This window comes from Xenopus laevis, chromosome 6L (genome assembly GCF_017654675.1).
Source record: "Xenopus laevis strain J_2021 chromosome 6L, Xenopus_laevis_v10.1, whole genome shotgun sequence".
NCBI classification, from domain to species: domain Eukaryota; kingdom Metazoa; phylum Chordata; class Amphibia; order Anura; family Pipidae; genus Xenopus; species Xenopus laevis.
The window spans coordinates 79,458,853-79,480,514 of NC_054381.1; the positions used below are offsets into that span (position 1 = coordinate 79,458,853).

Sequence of the window (21,662 nt, forward strand, 5' to 3'; positions counted from 1 at the left end):
ATAAGATTGGGGTAATCCAATTTTGAAGAAATCTCATGGTCTATTCATTCAGGTACGATATAGTATATGTGACCCAAGAGTGCAACAACCTATTGGAAAAAAAAATGGGATTAGCTTTTTTTCAACAATAAGCCTTCACATTTATTTTTCTGCTAAACAGAAAGCCACAAGCTTTGCTGATGCTAATATTAAGTGAAAAAATAACAGTGCAATATAAAAAAATCAATAGGTGAAACCACTGATTTAGATCAAAGCAGAATTTCTGCTGAGTATGTTACTGTTCTCTGAGATCCTCAACAAAATGAGTTAATGTATTTTTTAAGAGTGGAAAAAATATAAAAGCTGCAGTATATTTGCACTGTAGTTTGATATGCATTTACAGCATCCATTAGGATTCTGGTTTGTAAGTCTTAGGGGCATGTCTATGAAGATTCTCATTTATCCAGGTCATGGTTTTCTTGAAAACGTTTCAGCAATCATCCGAGTGGCTTCTTCAGTTCAAGTGACGTGATAAGGAATTGCCTGGCATTTAAACCCTTGAGGATAGCAACCTCTTCAATTGAAATGAAGAAGCCACTCGCATGAGTGTTGAAACGTTTTCAAGAAAAACTCTAAATGTCCAGTTGCCTTTGACTTAATTCTAGTATATACTCTTAAGAGGTATTATTTAGTAAGACTCAAATTTTTCCAATTTTGTTTATTAAAACAAAGTCGACTTAACTCCCATCCATGAATGTAACTGCTTTAGAAAAAATCTGATGGAAAAATGCAACAAAATCGTGCGTATAATCTAATTGTGTGACTTTTATGATTTGAGGCCTGAAAAACTCGACTTTTTCAGATTATCGAACTAAACCAGCTTGAAACCCTCAAAGATCATGAAGGCAAGAAACATCTTCAAATTGTAAAAGGGACATCTGCCACTGACTTTTACATGCCTGGACTTGACAGGTTTTAGCTGGAGTATTTTTGAATTCAGATTTTTAACAGCTTTGAAGCATAATAAAGTTTGAAAAATGTGAGGCTTCATAAAAAGACCCCTAAGTGTACACATAATTAAATATGAGAATACAACTTTTAGGTCTATTGTAGTTCTTTGTCTTATGCATTATAAATGGTAAAGTGAGCATGTGTGTGTGTGCCTTTATATTATTTGCAGATCCTTTATTTGTGGGGCAAGAGGTGACGGAGGCATTTCTTTTCAGTCATTTTCCTTTTCAGTTAGAGAAAAAAAACTCTCATGCAATAAGAGAAAGACATCAAAGAAAAAAGGGATATTGAAATATTAAAGACACAAAGCAATTATCTCTGTTCAGCAGCAAACAACAGGATGCTCTAAACGTCTCTTAAGCAGAAAAATTATACATTATAAAGCTATATAATAGACCATTCAAACTAGAATGGAAAAGGACTGTAGGTAAAATAACCAAAACGTGCCTTAACGTTACTATGAACATTCCTTCAGCTATTAGTAGCAGCTACTTGTCACGGCTACAAAATAGACAATAGTGATAATTGGCTTTGCTAAGACACTATGAGGAGTATTTACTAAAACTCACGTTTATCTCATTTTTTTTATTAAAACAAAGGTGACCCAACTCCCATCCTCAAATGTAACTAATTTATCAATAATTCTTCTTGAAAACGTTGATGTGAAAAAACGTTGTGACAAAATCTTGTATCAATTCAAACCATATGGCTTTTCACAATTGATGCTCAAACTTGACTTTATCGAATTGTTGCAGTGAAATTATCAGATTTTTGGACGAAAATGGTTTGAGATGCAGTATTTTCAGATTTCAGATTCCAATTTTTAGCAGCTTTCAGGTATAATAAATCTCAAAAAATTCCCTCTACAAATTTGAGTTTTCCCCTTTAAAAACTCGACCAGCATGTTTTCAACAGACTGGTGTTTTCCACACATGACATTAGCAGTGCTGAGCTGTTTTAAAGCAGAGAAGTCTCTCTATTTTGTAAGTTTTGTTTTAATAATAACCAACAGCATAAAAGTCACTCATGCAAAAAAAACAGAAAAGAAAAAGAAATGTGAGCATGCAGCAGCTGTGTATATAGTAGTTTGTCAGTTTGACACTGTATGTATAATGGGAGCCAGATGCTAATGTGTAATTATGTGCTAAACATCTAACTTTTGGTTAGATTTTTTGAACAACATGGTTGAGACAAAGATCTACCCAATGCACATCATTCTTACAATATTAATAAATATAAGTTCATAAGGGCTTTACTTTACTTTTTAATAATAATATAAATATATATAAATATTTTAGTATTCCCCTCTGGTGTTTAATATGCATTTTTCAGAAAATGAGAATATGGGGTTGTGTTTTGAGTTGCTGAAGTGTGGGTTTAAATGTGCATTATATATTTGCCACTGTCTGACATCAGAGACATATATAAGGAAACACTTCATAGCTATTTCCATTGTGTCAAGATCCCCTGTGCATTTCAGCAGTATTCTTTTTATTGTAAAAATAAACTAAACACAATCTTATGTTGGTTTGGCTAAATGATCCTGGTAAATTGTTACATGGCTAACATACCTCCCAACATTTTGGAAATAAAGAGGCAAGCATAGCCATGTTCATTTTACAGGTTCTGATAGTTTGAACAGATTTTTTTTTTCTTTCAGTTATAACAGTTTTGCTAATGAAGGTGAATTGCCCTTTAAGCTGTGAGTCTAACTTTTCCCAAGGGACCTGTTATGTTATATTGTTACAATTACTTATTTCCTTATCTTGAAATTGTTACAAAAGTATCTCTGCCAAAAGCCAAAAGTTAGAAACTTTGTTTCTTATTCTGGCTGTTCAGTGCAGAGAAAAACAGGACATCCAGTACAAATGAGGGACTGCAGGTTGAGCTGTCAAAAGAGGGACTGTCCCTCTAAAAATGGGACAGTTGGGAGCCGCTAATAAAACCATTTTCCAATATTGTGCACTTGTGCTTTACTCTGTGTTAAATGTTAATTGAATTAATTATTTGATTCAGACCAAGGAAATTATCATCTGATGTTAATTGTTTGACAGATGTAGGAGAACATCTAGAATCAGCTGATGCAAATCATAAAATAAGGGCTTATGAACAAGTATTACTTTTAAAGATCACAAGCGATACATTATGTTACACAAGTCCCCAACAATTAAATAAAAAAATACTATGCAGCCATTTGAAGCACCAACCAAGTAAAAACTCAACTCCCTGTAGGGGACCAGAGAAATCCTTCCACTGTTTTTCTGTCTGTGACATCATCCAACCCAGTTACAGGCTGGAGAGCCATCTGATTGCCTGGGCACCCCAGTGCATCCTTGGAAGAGAGGGTGTGCCTGACTTTGGAGCCTTTTGTACAGAGTCTCTGACAGCATTTAACAGGGGTTGTGTGGTGAAAGATCCAGTCAGAACCAAGTCTTGTGAAACTGTCCAAGCTGTTGAATCTGTGGGAATACAGAAAGAGCCCATCCTGTTCCCTGTCAAGCTGCTAGAGACTCAGAAGGAGAAATGTGCCACTGGTGAGTTTTATCCTGCTGCAAAGCTGCCTGTAATCTCCAGTGTGATTGCCTCTGAGAGCACCCCGGTGAGTGAGCCACCCAAGGGAGGATACAAGCATGGGGCCCCAACTTGAAGACAGGTCTTGTGCTCCGTGGGAGCAGCTGCTAAGTTCCAACGGGAGAGGTACTTTTGGGAAATGTAACGCTACCTGGGGTATAAGAGCTCTGGGGAAGGGACATTCTATTTGAACTGTTTGGTTATTAACCCCTTCCAGAGAATTGTGACTTTGATAATAAAAAGGACTGTGTTGGAGAAACTGTAAGGTACCTAATAGTGAGTTAGGTAGTGTCCCACGTGTCCCCAGTGCAGTAGTGCATTGTGTATTAGATTGACCAAGTTCCCTATTAGGTTTATATAAAGTTTATATCTGTTTCATTTGCAAACTGTGTGTTTTATTTGTCCTAGTGGAAGTTCCCTGAGGTTCCCTCAGTTTTCCTTAGGTGGAGGCACTGCGCTGTATATCGCCAGTACTTTTCATACGCAAAAGGGACTCAGGGCCCCTGGATTGCCAAGAGTTAATTGTGATTTAAAGAGACAGTAACCAAAACAGGGTTACATTTTGAGTTGGCACTGGTGAGATGTTGACTGGGAAGCTGGATATGTTTGATGAAAATATGTCTGCCTTTGAAACTCCACAAAGTGACTGCCAGTGGTGTACTGCATTGGGACATATTAATGTTCTTATAGAGAGCCCCAGAGAGATAGAACGTGACTTTCAGCAAATTCATTCAGTCACCTTCACCCGTGTACCGTGCTCACTCTCCAGTCAGGCCACACCAAGAGACCTACAAAAAATTCAACAAACGTAGGCTTGGATGGAGCACATAACTCGCAGGCTCTGCCACAAACACATTTATTGAATCACAACATGTTTCGGATCACTTGGATTCTTTTTCAAGTGAAGGTACAAAAATTACGAACACACCTTATAAAACCAACCCCACCTTACAGCTCCACCCCTGTAAATTAATATAATTAATTAGTAAGTGCTGCCAAGTGATTCCTTCTTCCACTCGTTGAATACTACAATATTAGTGTCCAGACAAAAGAGTGTAGCGTTTCTTAATGTCCAAAGTGAATATTCCTGGCTGTTTCTGGTGCCCAAATAAAAACATTACATTCACACAACTTGACACAGTGTAACATTAAAATGTTGCAAAAGCTAAAACAATTGCATCAAACATTAGCTGAATTTGGTACTACTCACATTGAAGTCCACCTACCATTATTATCCATAAACATGTAATTTAAAATTAGGAATTATACCTATTCAAATGGGAATTATACACAAATTCAGTGTAAAAACACTAAGTTAAAACTAGATTTTTTTCTAGAAATATTCAAATTAACATATTATATAAACTGTAACTTAATTTCAGTAGAAAAAAAAATACACCTTACCGTGCCCCAACTTTTAGATCAAATAGTATTGTAAGATATGTGAGCCAGTATCAAAGGACTCTGAAAAAGGAAAGGTTTTTTATTATTAAAATGACAAAAAACATTTTACGCTCATTTAAGGTTTTATTTAAACCTTTAGATGCTAACAAATTTAATTTTACTTATCTTTGTAACATCTTTTGTTTAAAGAAAACTGCTCTACTAAGTGGTTGGAATAACTCCAATATAGCCCATTTTAATTGCCCATGTTTGTGCTTTGCTGTGGTGAAATGCAGAGAAACTGCTGTGTCTGTATAGGTTACGAATGTCACCTCTATGTTCCTTAATCCTAGTTTTAATACTCCTTGCTGTCTGTCCCACATACACTAGCCCACAAGGGCATTTAAGCATATAAATGACACCTTTGGAGTCACAAGTAGCAGAGTCATGTAATTTAATCTTTGTACCTTGTGTTGGATGTCAATACTTGCAGTAGGTCTTTCCAGCTGACACGAGGTCACCCATTCCATTAGAAGAAAAGAGGTTCCGCCTAAATATTCGGAAGGGGTTTTTTACAGTGAGAGCTGTGAAGATGTGGAATTCTCTCCCTGAATCAGTTGTACAGGCTGATACATTAGATAGCTTTAAGAAGGGGTTGGATAGCTTTTTAGCAAGTAAGGGAATACAGGGTTATGGGAAATAGCTCATAGTCCAAGTTGATCCAGGGACTAGTCCGATTGCCATTTTGGAGTCAGGAAGGAATTTTTCCCCCTCTAAGGCAAATTGGAGAGGCTTCAGATGGGTTTTCTTTGCCTTCCTCTGGATCAACTGGCAGATAGTTAGTTAATAAAAAAAAAAAGGTTGAAATCGTATGTCCTTTTTCAGAGCCTATGATTAAGTGTTTGGAACACGAAATGCGTCAGGCTGTTTGACACAATAAACTTTTTCACTTTTGGAACATCTGCCTGGTGGAAGTTTTTGCCCTTGAGTGCCTGCTTCCATTCGAGATTTCGGTTAATCCGCCCCTTGTGCTGAGGGCCCAGGGCGGTGCACCTGGGCCACTTCCTTGATGTGGTGAGTAACCATTGTACTACTAAGAGACCCTACTATATAGAAGATTTTTTCATCCTTTTTCAACCTTACTTACTATGTTACTATGTTACTGTCCCCTTTTATAATAGAGGCACAGCATACACAGTTTAAGCAGGGGAATGTGCCTTTTTCAGAGTCCCAAAAAACCTTTTTGATACACTGCTGGACACAAAAAATCCCTGATACTTTTTTCCTTATTATCTCCTTGCAAAATTGGCCAATATTTATGGATTAACTTTTCTATTTCCTTACTGTGTTTGACCTATTTTGATACAAATGGGATCCTCTTATTATTCTTTTTTATTCTCTCATTACCTTGTAATAAATCCTTCCTTTTTAAGAATGCAAGCTCTTCCATGGTATTTGCCAATTCTGATGGGGAATAACCTCTTTCTACAAAACATGTAAACATAGTTTGGCTTGAACATTCATAGTCATAGTATTTAATGTAGTTATATGTTTTGCTCGCAAAAATTGTCCCTTAGGGATAGCTCTAATTGTATTGTACAGGTATTATGAAAACTCTTGGCATGTAGTATGCTATTCCTCTCTGTCTCTTTCCTATACAATTTAGTAATGATTTTCCCCTCATTAATTGACAAATTCACATCCAAAAAATGTATTTTAGTGTCAGATATTTCAACTGTGAATTTGACTGTTTGATGGCTTAAATTAGCCTCATGTATCATCTCTAGTTGTGTCTCTTGGGTACCATTCCATAACAGAACAAATATAAGATAATGTGCTTACTCAATCTATGCTTCAAGATTTTCTTCTAATTTGTGGACGAATATATTTGCAAATGATGGATTGACCGAAGCACCCATAGAGGTCCCTTGTTTCTGCCAAAAAAATTTGTTTTCAAATTTAAAGTAATTTTTTTGTAAAACCACTGTTAGGCAATCAAGTAAAAAATACATCAGCTGATTATCAATGTTAGTGTCAAGAAGTGCCTTTTCAACAAACCTGATTCCTATCAATGTTAGTGTCAAGAAGTGCTTCTTCAACAAACCAGATTCCCTCCTCCTATGGTATTGATGTATTACTTGGAAGGTCTTGTATTTTGGCCAATCTGCTCAGTAAATCATTGGTGTCTTTCAAGCATGTAGGTATATTGGTTACTATTGGCTGCAGAAATGCATCCACAAATTGGGACAGAGGCTCTAGAACTGACCCTAACCCTGATACTATGGGTCGCCCAGGCGGATTTATGAATTTTTGGCAACAAATATAGAACAGGTATTCTAGGATAATATCATTATCTAGGTTATCTAGGAGTCATTATTCTTTAAGGAGTCTAATGCTCTATTTTCTTTCAATGATAAATTATGTCTGCTTAGAATGTAAATGCTTATCCCACACTCTCTTCAGAAGAGATTTCTGGAGAGGGGATATAAGCAAAGCACTATACAGAAGCATTTCAGAAAGCAAAAGGAAGTGATAGAAAAGATCTACTCAAGGGAATTGGAAATAAGAACAAAAGTCAGGAATGGTCAGAGAAGGTGGCTCTCACCACCAGATACAGCAAACAATTCTTTGAAATTTCTAGAATTGTAATATTGCCTATTCTTTATGGTGATAAGCACTTTATAAATTGTTGAGCCTGGGGATTAGTGTTATCCCGATTACAATTAAACCGCACCTGCTGTTTTGGCCAATTAATCCTTGGGTGCACGTCCAGAGAACTGTTCACAAGGGTTCTCCACCATGGAGAACTGAAACGGGATTTGGGGCCACATACATCAATAGTCAACTATAGGAGTGGTAGTCGTAGATGCATTACTTGTAAACATATGAAAGTATTAAGAAATTTAAATCAACAGGTAAATAATTTGATATTAAAGGATATATCAACTGTAACACCACATTCGTGATCTACCTAATCACATGTTTGAAGTGTCATAAACAATATGTGGGGTGTACGAGTAGGAAATTGAAGGAAAGAGCAATAAAACAAATGAGTCAGATCAGAAACCCTCGAACAGCATAAAAAAGTAACAATATACTAAGCATTTCACATTGTGTAATGGAGGGGACATAACCCTCTTCTCCATTCAGGGGATAGAAAAAGAGTAAGATTAGGAGTGAGGGGGGGGGGGGGGTCATCCAAGCCTTTTAGAAAGGAGAGAGGTGTATTGGATTTTTCATTTGGGAACATGCTTGCCATTAGGGCATAACCATGAATTTGATGTCACTTGCTTAAATATGAAAGAGTAGAGATCTGCTTCATGCTATAGAAATATGTTTATTCTGGAGAATTCTAAATAGAATGAGTTTGTGAAGGCTTTCATAACTTATAATACATTTATAGAAATGGACATTTGTGCAAAGCCTTATAGGTAAATTTACAATTTTTTTTTGTTGATTATGATATTTATACATTTCCAATATATTATGCTGTATAACAATGGATTAGATATTATAATACTAAAATGAAACTTGAGATTATAATGTATGATGTAAAAGAAATGATACGAATACCCTACATAGGCACTATGTGATAAGACTCAAAGGAAGCAGGGTTAATCCCTGGATTGGATTTAAGAAAAAATGGATGGGATTACCTGGATTTAAATTCTGTGTTTAATATGGTACTGACAGAGACACCTATGTGCCGGAGGGTACGAAACACGTAAGGTGGGCCATGTGGGTCAGTATGTACCAATTTTTTTAATGTGACTATTAATAAATAATTTATTTTTACTACAAAGAAGGCTAGACGGTTGGAGGACATTTTAAACTAGGCACGGGGGGGGAGTGTTCAGTAAAAGATACAGTGGAAAACAAGATAGATGAGATAGTGGGAAAAGAAAGGGAAAATGGGGGAGGAGATTTGGCTGGGGGTACTGTTAAGGATAGGGAGGACCACATGTCATATGTTCAATATGGTACCAGTATTAAATGTATGTTTGCAAATGCAAGGAGTCTGACTGGTAAAATGGGAGAGCTGGAGGGAAAATATGATGTGATTGGTGTGGCCAAAACATGGCTGAATGAGTCACATGACTGGGCAGTTAATATCAGTGGCTATGCTTTGTTTCGGAGGGACAGAGGCAATAGAAAAGGAGGAGGGGTAAGTGTTTGTTAGGCAGGATTTAAAGCTTATATAAAAGGAGGAGGTTATGTTTAGGGATGTAGCGAACCGCCGCCGATGTGTTCGCGAACGCCGTTCGCGAACACCGGCAAAATTTGCGAACAGTTCGCGAACTGTTCGCGAACTTCGATCATCCGAAAATCGTTCGATTCGAACGATCGAAGGATTGTAATCGTTCGATCGAACGATTTTCGTTCGAGTCGAACAATCGAAGCCATTGGATCGAATGATTTCATTCGATCCAATGCTTCGATCGTTCGATTCGAACGAAAATCCTTCGATTTTAGCGCTCGAATGGTCGAATGCTCGAACGATTTTGACGCGAACGCCTATTGGAGAACGTCGCGCGACGTTCGCGAACTTGCGGCGGACGCGAACAGCCGATGTTCGCACGAACAAGTTCGCCGGCGAACAGTCCGCGACATCCCTAGTTATGTTAGAAAATGAGGGGGCAGATGTCTTATGGGTGGAGTTCTTCACCAATTGTAAAGAGTCCAGCAAATTGTAGGCGTATGCTATAGATCCCCTAACGTAAGTGACAAGGAGGAGGCTAAGCTCCTGATGCAAATAGAAAAGGCTGCTAGTTTGGGAAAAGTAATGACAATGGGGGATTTTAATAACCCAGATCAGTTGATGGGAACAAGTTTATAAACTTGTTGCATGACAATTTTATGGCACAGGTTGTTGAGAAGCCTACCAGAAAAAATGCTATTCTGGATCTAGTGATCTGAAACGACCCAGAACTTATAGCAAATGTCTGGTGCAAAGAACAAATATGTACTGGAGCAACAAAAACTATGAATTTTGGAAAGTGTTTTAGTGCCTTGAGGGCTGCCCTACAGAGCATGATTGGGGCATTAAGTTTTCAGCTAAAAACACAGAACATAAAATGATATGAAGTCATTACTGTTCTCAATTTATTCCCTTAAGGAGTACATGTAGAAGCTCTAAGAATCATCCTATGTGGTTAATACAGAATTAAAGAAGTTAATAGGAAAGAAGAAAAAGGCATTTAAAAACTACAAATCTGTTGGGACAGAAGCTGCATTTAATTAATATAAACACTAAGAAATGTTGTAAATCAGCAATCCGGAAGGCAAAGAAAGGAAATGAAGAGTTAATTGCAGTGGAGGTGAAAACTAACCCTACAAAGTTTTTTAAATATATTAATAGTAAAAAGATGCAGATTGAGAGTGTTGCTCCATTAAATGGTACCAGTATAGTTGTAACAGAAACAGAAAAGGCAAATGTGCTAAATCAGTTCTTTTCTTCAGTGTATACAATAGAGGAGTCTTAAGTTCCCAGGCTCACTTTATAACTGCACTAATTGCTAAACTCAATCTAGTCAGTGGCTGACTCAGGATATGATTTGTAAAGTTTTAATAAAAATTAATGTAAACAAGGCTCCAGGGCCTGATGGCATACACCCCCGGGTTCTAAGAGAGCTTAGTTCAGATTTAGACCAGCCCCTATTTCTGATTTTCTCAGATTCACTTTCATCTGGTATGGTGCCTATGGATTGGAGAAAAGCTGATGTTATTCCAATATGTTAAAAGGGATTACGATCTCAGCCTGGCAATTATAGGCCAGTAAATTGGACATCTGTGGTGGGCAATGTGAAGGCTTGTTAAGGTATTACATTGAAAATTTTGTCCTAGTCAATGGCATTATGAGCAGCAATCAGCATGGCTTTATGAAGGATAGGTCATGTCAGACAAATTTGATTGCTTTTTATGATGTGGTAAGTAAGATGCTAGACAGTGGGAGGGCAGTAGATGTGATCTATTTGGATTTTGCCAAAGCGTTTGATACCGTGGCCCACAAATGACTGCTTTCTAAACTAAGGTCTGTTGGGCTTAATGAAGCCGTTTGCACATGGATAGGAACAGGATCGGGTACAGAGGGTGGTTGTTAATGGTACATTCTCTGCTTGGAGTAAGGTTCTTAGTGGGGTCCCCCAGGGCTCGGTATTGGGTCCACTTTTATTTAACTTGTTCATTAATGACTTAGGGGAGGGTGTTGTAAGTAATGTATCAGTGTTTACAGATGACACAACTATCCAGCCCAATAAATTCCATCCAGGATGTGTCATCCTTGCAACAGGATCTTGACAAACTGGCAATCTGGGCAGCCAAGTGGCAAATGAGATTCAATGTTGATAAATGTAAAGTCATGCACCTGGGATGTAAAAATATCTAAGCCACATATACCCTTAATGGAACTGCACTGGGCAAATCCATTATGGAAAAGGACCTTGGAGTCCTTGTAGATGATAAACTTGGCTGTAGCAAGCAATGCCAGTCAGCAACTTCAAGGGCAAATAAGGTCTTGAGCTGTATTAAAAGGGGCATTGATTCACGGATGAGGGGGTCATTCTTCCACTTTATAGAGAACTGGTAAGGCCCCATCTAGAATATGCCATGCAGTTTTGGTCCCCATCACTCAAACAGGACATTATTGTATTAGAGAGGGTGCAGAGGGGGTTTTTTACAGTGAGAGCTGTGAAGATGTGGAATTGTCTACCTGAATCAGTTGTATCAACATTAGATAGCTTTAAGAAGGGATTGGATGGCTTTTTAGCAAGTGAAGGAATACAGGGTTATGGAAGATAGCTCATACTACAAATTGATCCAGGGGCTAGTCCGATTGTCATTTTGGAGTCAGGAAGGAATTTTCCCCCTCTGAGGCAAAATGGAGAGGCTTCAGATGGGTTTTTTTTGCCTTCCTCTGGATCAACTGGCAGATAGTGTTTGGAATTTAATGTAGTTTTGTTAAGTGAATCCTGTAATGTGCAGCAGAAGAAAAGTACACACTTGTAAATTCAACAAAGGTTCTTTATTTTCAGGCTTGGAAATAAGAACAATCCCTGTAATTCCCAGGAAGGCTATCCCACATTAAGTCCAGAAATTAGCAGGAACTTCCAGGAAAGTATAGCTGTATTGGGAAAAAGTTCTTAGAGAGTAAATAGTCTTTAATGATAATTTCTTCCCACAGGAACTCAGAGGGACAAATCCAGCATTGGATGAATCCTTCTTATGAAAGGAATGGCGTGAACTGTACAACTGAGCAGGAAAGGATCAATTCCTCAAGGTTAGTAATACTGGAACATGGTAGAATAAATGAGCATTAACTTCAAGAATTAGGGATCAACAATTCGTACCCCTACTTCCTTGAATATTTAGCGAATAGTCAATGTTTAAACAGGCAACAAGAAATATATGCAAACAATGCTTTCACGGTGTTTCCTCAGATGGATCAGGCAAATGAGAAGTGTAAGGGAAGGATGGATGGGAAGGATGGATGCCGACATGAATGTATATGTATATATTCATGTGGCATCTGTCCTCCCAACCCCTCCCTGCCTCACAGCAGGAAGGGAAATCACCAGATGCCATTTAGCATACCTGTGAGGCAGTAATTACTGCCTCACGGTATGCAAGCGCGTTCCGGCCGGAGGATCTGCTTTGATCCTCCGAGCCGGCGGTGCCAAACAGACAGACAGGCGCGGGGACGTCATATCACCGCGCCGGCCCACGTGTTCAGGAGAGCGGCATGCGCCGGAGGAGGGCTGGGCGGGCCGCTGGATTTAAAAGTGCCAGCGCCGCTGCGCTCACGCTCTTTTCTTTTTCTTTTGTGGAGCGCCTGCCCGGAGGACATCATCCCCCTGGACAACGAGCATTTAAACTTGGCTGAGTATTCAAACCCCTACTATCCCACCAACGAATATTCTCAAACCCCACTATACCACCAAGTCCCTATCCCCTATACCCCAACTTGTTTCACCTTTTTGTTGGTTTAGGGAAAGGTTAGCACCAGGAAGGGCAGGCAATTATAACGTGTGTGATTGTGTATGTAGTTAGATTGTGGGTGAATTTTCGGGATTGTTAGTGTAAATTAGGATTGTTTTATTTAGTTGTTTTATGTTGTGTAATTGGTATATCTGCGTTAGGGATAGTTGCTGTTTTTAATGTTGAGTGTTGTATTAAATATATTGTGTTATTTGAACTACTGTGTTGTGTTTGTTATTATGGTAATTAGAATAGTAAGCGCACGTAGATAGTTAGTACAGTATATAGCGTACATAGTGAAAGGTCAATTAAGAGTAGTTCTTAAAGGAATACATAGGCGGAGTTATCAACCAATGACATCGCCTATTTATGAATACTACGTATCAAACATCTGCATAAACGAATACACCCCCTTAACAAGAAGCAAGGATAAATTAACAGTCTTAGCATAATAAGCCAGGCAGGTAGAGAGGCAAGGGTTAACGGCACAGTCTTCACGTAATGAGCCAAGCAGGTTGAGAGGCAAGGTTAGCATAATGAGCCAGGCAATATAGGCAAGCACAGTCTTAGCATAATGAGCCAGGCAATATAGGCAAGCAAGGTTATAGTACAGTCTTTGGTGAGAAATAATACCTATACTTGGCAGCAAGTCTTGAACAAGTTAATCAAAGCTGTTGAATAATTATTTGGAGCAATATTTAGCCTTGGCAATGATTATACAAGATTAGGTAATACTTAATCACTCACTCATTGGTAGAAGAAAGAATGTAGAACCGTTGCTGTGGCTGGATGTTGTGATGGCTGATTCAGTTGATGCCTTTAAGAATGGCTTGGATGATTTTTTGGACAGACATAATATCAAAGACTATTGTGATACTAAGCTCTATAGTTAGTATAGGTATATAGAATTTAATTAAAAGTAGGGAGGGGTGTGTGTATGGATGCTGGGTTTTCATTTGGAGGGGTTGAACTTGATGGACTTTGTCTTTTTTCAACCCTATGTAACTATGGAAGCTGTTGCTGTAAAGTTGGTTGCAGTGACTGGACATTGTTGCTATGGCTGAAGAGCTGGTTACTATGGCTGGAAGCTGTTGCTGTGGCTTGAAGAGCTGGTAGCTGTAATTGGAAGCTGTTGCTATGGCTGGAACTTACATAGTAACTGAGCTTAACTGAGTGGAAATGCACTGTAGGCAGGAAAGTGCTGGGACAGTCCCAGAAAGCTGATTCCAAGCTGGGAAGCACTGAAAGGAAGCCAGGACCTGCAAGAAAACACTGAAATCTTGACACGAAAATCTGGAGCAGAGAGACGCTGAACTTACTTCAAGGTTAGGTTAAGTATAACTGCCCATCATTAGTGCATAACTTAAATTGCCTGAGGGGGAGGCGCCTGCAAGCTGCGGCACATTACACTACCCCCCCCCCTTCATAGAAAAGTGCTCCTGCACTTTATCTGGGTTTATCTGGAAACCGTCTGTGAAATTCTTTTAAGAAGACTGTCAGCGTGTATATTTGTTGCTTGTTCCCAAGAATCTTCTTCTGATCCAAAACCTGCCCACCTGACCAGGTACTGGAGTTTTCTATAAAATCTTCGAGAATCTGTTCCACCACAAACTCTTCATGTGCATTTACCATAATTGGTTGAGGTGGTTCCTGAATTCTTCCTTCGAAACAGTTCTCCACAAAAGGCTTAAATAGAGAGACATGAAAAACCGGATGAATTTTCATGGATCTAGGAAGCTTTAATAGAAAAGCCACAGGATTGATCTTCAGGATTTCAAAAGGACCGATGAACTTTGGACCTAATTTTGCAGAAGAAATCTTACAAGGTTGAGGGAGAAGGCCAGGATTAAATAGCTTTAATTTTTTCTGAATCCATCTCGATGCCTGTACATGAAACAAAGTAACCTAGAAACTGAATCTTGGAGCGTTCAAATTCACATTTTTCTGATTTGATGTATATAAAAAAAAAATGTTCACGCAACGTAAGTAACACCGGACAAACTTGAGTACGATGTTCCTGTAAGGTCTGAGAAAAAATCAATACGTCTCCAAATATGCTACGACAAGAATGTCCAAAAATTCTCTCAAAATGTCATTAGATGTTGAAATGTTGCAGGTGCGTTACCAAACGGCATTACTCGATTTTCAAAATGTCCGTACCGTGTGCGAAAGGTTGTCTTCCATTTATCACCAGAGAGAACACTCACCAAATTATAGGCACCTCGCAGATCTAATTTGGTGAAAATCTTTGCCAAATGAAGATGATCTAGGAGTTCTGGGATTAAAGGTAAAGGACTGACTGTAATCAGATTAAGATCCCGATACTCTATACATGGCCGTAGCGAAGTGGCATCCTTCTTCTTAACGAAAAAAAATTTGGGCCCCTGCTGGCAAAGTTGATGGTTGAATAAACCCCTTCTGTAAATTCTCCTCAATATAATCTTTCAAGACTTCAAGTTCAGGTCCAGACAATGAATACATTCTTCCAAAAGGAATTGGAGCCCCAGGCTCAATGGGACATCATATGGTCTGTGTGGTGGTAAACAATCAGCATTCCTCTTGTGGCAAAGATCTTCAAAATTCTGATATGGACCTGGCAGTATGGAAGCAATGATAGAAGGACAAGATGTGACAGAAATTTCACCAGACGGAACAGAAAAACTTCTTTCTTCAGGAAAAGTCATTGTCAGCATTTTCCAATCTATCATCGGATTAACAGACATCAACCAGGATAATCCCAAAATCACTGGGAAATGAGGAGAAGCAATGGCTAAGAGATTAATTTGACATTCAAAGTTACATGGAAATCTCAATGATAACGAATCAGTTTCCCACTTTTACAGGTCCTGAGCTAAGGGGTGACCCATCAACTTCATGAAAAGGGGTTCTTGCAATCCTTTGTAGGGTAGTTGGTACTTTTGAATCAAATGGAAATCAATAAAACTCCCCCCTGCACCAGAGTCTATCATGGACATTAGTGGAATACTCATATTTCCATGTATTAACATGATTTGACAGGTTAAATGACCTGGAAGATTATTAGAGTCACCAGGTAAGATAGAAATAAAGGGAGTCTGATTCATTAAGTATGCTTGACTTTTTGGGTTTTTAGTGAATGCAGGTTTCTTCTTTAAAGGACAAACTGTAGCAAAATGACTAGAGCCCCTGCAGTAAAGACATAACCCTAATCTTCTCCTGTGCTGTTTTTCTTCCACAGACAAGGCTCCATGTACAAGGTCAACTTGCATTGATTCTTCCGTCGATGAAGACTGTGAGGGCGAAGGTACATATGACGGTGGCAGTCTCTGTCTTTCGGCCCTCCTTCCAATCAACATCCTGAATCCATTTTCGAAATTCGGCTGCATATTCTGTTACCGACCTTTTACCCTGACGGAGATGCAGTAAAGCAGTTTCAGCTGTCATGCTCAGATGTGGGTCATCGAACACAGCAGCCAGAAATTGAGATAGGTTGTTCAATATAGGATCAGCACTTTCCATATATGGAGATACCCAAGATAACGCTTCACCAGTCAGGAGAGAAACAATCATTCCAACTTTAGCAGTATCTGTGGGGTAACGATATGGAGTAAACTGAAACATTGACATTGGTTTAAGAACCCTCTGAACTTGAGTCGAACCCATCAAAGCGTTCAGGTAATGGTAATTGCGCGGCCTTTGCCTCCTGTTCTTGGGCTCGAGATGCTACTTGAAAAAGTTGCCCCTGGAACATCGCCACTTGGTTTCGTAGCTCTTGCATCTGCCCTTGTAAGTCTTGGATTATTTGGGTCTGTGCTTGCATCATCTGTTCCAATGGGAGAGGGAGAGCTGCATCTTCTGGATTCATTTTCTTTTTGGTGGCGCAGTTATGTGAATCCTGTATTGTGCAGCAGAAAAGTACACACTTGTAAATTAAACAAAAGTCTTTTTATTTTCAGGCTTTGAAATAAGAACAATCCCTGTAATTCCCAGGAAGGCTATCCCACATTAAGTCCAGAAATTAGCAGGAACTTCCAGGAAAGTATAGCTGTATTGGGAAAAAGTTCAAGAGAAAATAGTCTTTAATGATAATGTCTTTCCACAGGAACTCCGGCATCGGATGAATCCATCTTAGGAAAGGAATGGCGTGAACTGTACAGCTGAGCAGGAAAGGATCAATTCCTCAAGGTAAGTAATACTGGAACATGGTAGCATAAATGAGCATTAGATTCAAGAATTAGGGATCAACAATCCGTACCCCTACTCACACAGGCGCATGTAGGCGCCGAACGCAGGTTGAGACGCAACATGCTGCATTTTTCCTGCTTTCAGCCCCTACATGTGCCTGTGTGAGTACAGGCCCATTTGAAAAAATTAAATGCGTCTATTCCTGCGCTCCCCTGCGGCTGAACGCCGAAAAACGGAACGCAGGGGAGCGCAGGTAAAAACGCTCGTGAGTAAGAGCCCTTAAACAGGCAACAACAAATATATGCAAAAAAGCTTTCACAGTGTTTCCTCAGATGGAACAGGCAAATGAGAAGCAAGGATAATAAGCCAGGCAGGTAGAGAGGCAAGGGTTAACAGCACAGTCTTAGCATAATAAGCCAGGCAGGTAGAGAGGCAAGGGTTAACAGCACAGTCTTCACGTTTTAGCATAATAAGTCAGACAGGTAGAGAGGCAAGATTTAACAGCACAGACTTAGCATAATGAGCCAGGCAATATAGGCAAGCAATGTTATAGTACAGTCTTTGGTGAGAAATAATACCTGTCAGGTTTGGGTGCTGATGAATGGAGCCTATATGCTGGATAACCCAGGTGATACACATTTACTGCAGGTTTAACAGCAAAAGCCATGATATGATAAAGGAGTTTTTAATGGAGATGAATGAAATATCAATAACAGTATAAACTGAAAGATACAACCTGGGTAAAGGCAAAGCAAAGTCCAATAAACAGGCGGAGAAGGTCTGGGCAGGCGGCAGGCAAGCAAGGTCCAAAGAGAAGGCAAGGTCAAAGGCAGGCAGCGTTCAAGCAGGGTCGAGATAACAGGCCGAAGGTCAAACCAGGGAATCCACAGAGAAAGGAATCAGGAGCCAGGTGGGAACAGGAATCAGGAGTCAAGGCAGGGAACACAGGAACCAGGCAGGGGACACAGGAGTCAGGAGTCAGGAATCGCAAGTAAGGGGCTGGATCGGGCTCAGGAGCTCAGATAATCAAGCCAGGATCTTAGGGCAGGGACAGGCTTATAAAGGGTCATTAATTGGGAATGGAAGACACATGTGGATAATGAGGCAGGGGAGAAAGAATATGTTTCAAGTCTGTCCAGAGCAGTGTCTAACATGAGGACAGAGATCCTCCAGTGGCTCACCCTGGTAATGCAGAACCTCCCAACAACAGGGACCAGGGTTCGATTCCTGGCTGTTCCTGACAAATACCTATACTTGGCAGCAAATCTTGAAAAAGTTAATCACAGCTGTTGAATAATTCTTTGGAGCAATATTTAGCCCTGGCAATGATTATACAAGATTAGGTAATACTTAATCACTCACTCATTAGTAGAAGAAAGAATGTAGAACCATTGCTGTGACTGGAAAGCTGGTTGCTGTGACTGGACGTTGTTGCTATGGCTGAAGAACTGGTTACTATGGCTGGAAGCTGTTGCTGTGGCTTGAAGAGCTGGTAGCTGTAATTGGAAGCTGTTGCTATGACTGGAACTTCCTAGTAACGGAGCTTAGCTGAGTGGAAATGCATTGTAGGCAGAAACATGCTGGGACAGTCCCAGAAAGCTGATTCCAAACTGGGAGGCACTGAAAGGAAGCCAGGACCAGGAGCTGCAAGAAAACACTGAAATCTTGACACGAAGATCTGGAGTAGAGAGACGCTGAACTTACTTCCAGGTTAGGGTAAGTACAGATGAAGCCACTTGGATTTGTGAGTTAAATGCGTCATGACTCAGGGGTAATTGAAGAAACTGTGTTATCTTAAGTCATCTTAACTCATTTAATGCATTTAACCTTTTCATTAGCATACCAAAGCTCCATTGTTCACAATGGTGAATGCTTTAATTAGATGGGTTGTTGTGACACAGTTTTCTGTGTTAAATGAGATAAATGGGATATCTGTGTTTAGTTATTCTGTGTCAAACAGACAAACCAAAGTGGCTGCATCTGTATAACTGCGCATCGTTAGTGCACCTGTGAACAACTTAAATAGGCTGAGGGGGAGTAGTTCCAGTAATTGCTGGGGGCACATGAATAGAGAGGGACCTTCGGGATGCACAAAACTGTTCTCTAAATTTTGGAGATGGAGGGTCAATATCCTCTCAGCCACTAATGAAAGCTTACCTTTCAATTGCCCCTAAGATAAAAGCAATAGTCACACGTAAGCAGATTTTGTTGAATTTCAGTTCCCCAAGTTAGAGCAGAGAAGCAATAGTGGTAGGTGCGCTAAGGTATAAAACATTGAAATACTATTTTTATAAAAGGACGATAGAAGGACTAATTCACAATGCCAGAGATAGCGATTTGAGAGACCTGCAAACTGCTCTTAGAACTGAGTGTGTCCTGCATGCAGCCTGCAGCATAAATGGTCCTTAGTATATTATGCTACAGCTTTGTAAACCTGCAAGGAATACCAATAATCATCGTTTCTCCGTTTTTACATTTGCAAATGAACACTATTGATGTGGGAGACATTATTTGGTGTCATTTGACTTAAAACTGGTTATTATATGTTTATTATAGTTTCCGCAAGAAACTATGCCATTATCCTGAGCATGTGTACGCACAACACATGATTTCCCATGGTAAATTGCCTGATAAAGATAGCACCTTTATTGATGCTCCCGAAGCTGGGTATATTTAAGAGATAGCGATTTGAGAGACCTGCAAACTGCTCTTAGAACTGAGTGTGTCCTGCATGCAGCCTGCAGCATAAATGGTCCCTAGTATATTATGCTACAGCTTTGTAAACCTGCAAGGAATACCAATAATCATTGTTTCTCCATTTTTACATTTGCAAATGAACACTATTGATGTGGGAGACATTATTTGGTGTAATTTGACTTAAAACTGGTTATTATATGTTTATTATAGTTTCAGCAAGAAACTATGGCATTATCCTGAGCATGTGTACGCACAACACATGATTTCCCATGGTAAATTGCCTGATAAAGATAGCACCTTTATTGATGCTCCCGAAACTGGGTATATTTAAGAGAACGGAACTTGACAAAAAAGTGTTAGAGTATCTGTTGTCAAGGAAACTATTATCTAGCCATATTTCTCTTTTTTCTCATAGGCCCGTACTGTCAGTGCAGGATGACTGGGGTTAAGTTGATCCTCTCTGGAGGCAGGACAAACTGTAATAACTTTTCTCCAATCTCCTTCTTACTGCTGGCTCTACCTCTTCTTCAGTTTCATACCAGAACCTGCTGGTGGAGACAGAATCGAACTGCCTAGCTAACTATACTAATTGCTGAACAGCAAAAACCGATACCCCAATAAAAAAGTGAGGGATGCTGCACTGACAGTACGGGCCTACGGGGGGGGGGGCTAAAAAACTGTAGCACCAACAATTTGAACTATAAAGGCAGAAACTATCTATGTGCTACTGCTGCTTGTAGCACCTTTCTGCCGTAGGCCGCCTCTGAGGAGGCCATAACATCTAATTTATAAAACTTTGAAAAAATGTACAAGGATGACCAAGTGGCTGCCTTGCGAATGGCTTCTGCGGAAGCTTGATTGTGAAGGGCCCAAGAGGTACTAATCTTCCTGGTGGAGTGAGCTTTTACTTTAAATGGAACTTCCTGGTCCATGGATTTATAAGCCTAAAGTATAGCTGAAACTATCCATCTAGCTAATGAGCGTTTAGATGCCTGAATGTCCTTCTTATTATTGCCAAATAAGACAAAGAGATTTTCTGACTGCCTGAATTCAGCAGTTCTGTGAATATAATACTTTAGTGCCCGTACTGCATGCAGTGTATGCAGCTGCTGTTCTTTGGGATTGGATGGTTTAGGGCAAAATGATGGCAAAACAATCTCCTCATTGATATGGAACTCCAAAGTGACTTTTGATAAGTGAGACGGAATTGTCCTAAGAACAACTTTATCTTGATGGAATATCGTCCAAGGTGGCTTGCGAGATAGTGCAGCGAGATAGTGCAGCTAACATTTATATCAGCTCTGCAAACCAAGCCCTGCGGGGCCAACAAGGAGTGATCATTATAGTGGTTACTCTTTTCATTCTTATTTTGTGGTATGAGCGGAAAGGGTGGAAATGCGTACGCCATTCTACAGGTCAGGGTGTCTACCCCGTCTGCTCTGGGATTGTGTGTCTTTGCTAGGAATTGTGGAAGTTGGGTATTGAATCTGGATGCCATCACGTCTAGGCATGGCAGCCCCCATTTATCTACTAATTGTTGAAAGACAGCTGGCTTCAGGCGCCATTCTCCTGGGTCCAAGGTATTGCGACTTAGGAAGTCAGCTTCCAAGTTCAGTACCCCCGGAATGAATATTGCCGATTTAAGTACTCTGTTGGTTTCTGCCCAAGCCATGATCCTGGATACTTCCCACAGTGCTACAGCACTTCTGGTTCCCCCTTGCCGATTTAGGTAAGCTACTATTGTGCTGTTGTCGGATTGGATTCTTACATGCCTGTTTTTTAGGTGGTCTTGCCAATTGCATATTTATGTGTAATTTGTTCTCTTGCTATGACCAAATGCCCAGACACACGAGGTGGCCATGTGGCTCCCCATCCTGCGAGAC

General features: G+C 39.8%; 1 protein-coding gene across 2 annotated transcripts in view; it reads right to left on the reverse strand.

Annotated features, from left to right (window-relative positions):
• Positions 1-21,662, reverse strand: part of LOC108719073 (tomoregulin-1-like) — a 385,317-nt gene that overhangs the window by 313,647 nt on the left and 50,008 nt on the right. Inside the window, exon 2 of one of the 2 annotated variants that reach the window (XM_041566231.1) lies at positions 4,966-5,025. The exons of the other annotated variant lie outside the window; for it this stretch is intronic. The gene's annotated coding sequence lies outside the window, so the exon portion shown is untranslated. The remainder of the gene's footprint in view (positions 1-4,965; positions 5,026-21,662) is intronic. 2 annotated transcript variants of the gene reach the window in all.